We start from the raw sequence: 1,730 nt of genomic DNA on the forward strand, positions 1-1,730 counted from the left end.
GGGAGCTCTTTTAGAAAGGGAGATCAGGAGGGGTGCCTGGGTGGCTCAGTCGGTTCATCGATTGCCTTCGGCTCAGGTCATGATCCTAGGGTCCTGGGATCGAGCCCCACATCAGGCTCCCTGCTCTGCGGGAATCTGCTTCTCTCTTTCTCTCTCCCTCTGCCCCTTCCCCCTGTTCGTTTTCTCTCTCTCCCAAATAAATAAAGTCTTTAAAAAAAAGAAAAAGAAAAGAAAGGGAGATCGGGAAAGTCATCTCTGGGATGGTGGCATTTAAGCAGAGACCCAAATGAAGTGAGGGAGTCAAGGGGCAGGGACATTCTGGCCCAGGTGCCTGGAATAGCAGTAGGAAAGGGACAGAGATGAAGTTGTACAGATATGTAGGACGATGGGCTGATAGGTCAGGCCTTTGTAGACTGGAAGGATTTTTTTTTTTTTTTTTGATTAAGAGGATTTTTATTCTGAGAATTTCGGGAAATCATTACAGAGTTCTGAACAGGAGACTGCCATGATTTGATTTACTCTTAAAAAACTTGACAGTAGGGGGCGCCAGGGTGGCTCAGTTGTTAAGCGTCTGCCTTTGGCTCAGGTCATGATCCCAGGGTCCTCTGATCTAGCCCCACATCGGGCTCCCTGCTCCTCAGAGAGTCTGCTTCTCCATCTCCCTCCACCTGCCGCTCCCACTGCTTGTGTGCTCTCTCCCTCTCTCTCTATCAAATAAATAAATAAAATCTTAAAAAAAAAAAAAACAACTTAGGGTAGAATAACAAGAGTGGAAATGGGAAGACAGGTAGGATGTTAGACAGCATTCTTTTTTTTAAAGACTTTTCCAATTTATTTAAAAAATTACTTATTTTTAAAAATGTGGTAAAACATACATAACATAAAATTTACCATTTTTAAGTGTACAGTTCAGTGGCGTTGAGTCCATTCACACTGTTGTGCAATCACTATCCATCTCCAAAACTTTCTTCATCTTATAAGACTGAAGCTCTGCACCCATTAAATAACTCCTCACTTCCCCCTTCCTTTAGCTGCTGGCAACCACCCTTCTACTTTCTGTCTCTATGAATTTGACTACTTTAATTTTTTTTAATTTTATTTTTTTAAGAATACGAAAGTATTTTTATTTTTTCATTTAATGATGCAAAACACAAATGCTGATTTGACACCCATTCCCGTATCACTTTTTCTGTCACATTTACGACTCAACAGATTGGTGGATCCGAAGGAACTGTTATAATCACTGTACGGAGCAAACTGCATAGGTGTTTCAGTAGTTTATTCCAACCCACTTCTTCTTTGGTACGCTAAACCATCTTCATCAGGTTGTTTGATGAGCTAGATCCGCAAGAAGATGGAGGTGGCCAAAGGTCAGTCCAACTCTCAGCCAGTCGGGTCTGTCATGTGGTGGCTTCTAAATGTAGAACTTTGATCACACTGAGGAGCTGCTTGGGAGCCCAGCCAGACCCAACAGCTTGCGGAAGGGGTGCGACAACGCGGGTGGTGCCATCTTGCCGGGGGGGGGGGGGGGGTGCAGGGGGGGCTCCCGAATTTGACTAGTGTAGATACCTCATATAAGTGCAATCATACAGTTTTTGTCTTTTTGTGACTGTCTTATTTCACTTACCATAATGTCTTCAAGGTTCATCCATGTTGTAGCACGTGTCAGGATTTCCTTCCTTTTTTTTTTAAGATTATTCATTTATTTATTTTTGTGAGAGAGAGAGCAC

The 1,730-nt window shown here is 43.1% G+C and overlaps 1 pseudogene; it reads right to left on the minus strand.

The window, feature by feature from the left end:
- Positions 1–1,070: 1,070 nt before the first annotated feature.
- On the minus strand, positions 1,071–1,510 carry LOC118543488 (NADH dehydrogenase [ubiquinone] 1 subunit C1, mitochondrial pseudogene; annotated as a pseudogene).
- Positions 1,511–1,730: the final 220 nt, after the last annotated feature.

The sequence above is a fragment of the Halichoerus grypus genome, chromosome 4, assembly GCF_964656455.1.
Source record: "Halichoerus grypus chromosome 4, mHalGry1.hap1.1, whole genome shotgun sequence".
Lineage (NCBI taxonomy): Eukaryota > Metazoa > Chordata > Mammalia > Carnivora > Phocidae > Halichoerus > Halichoerus grypus.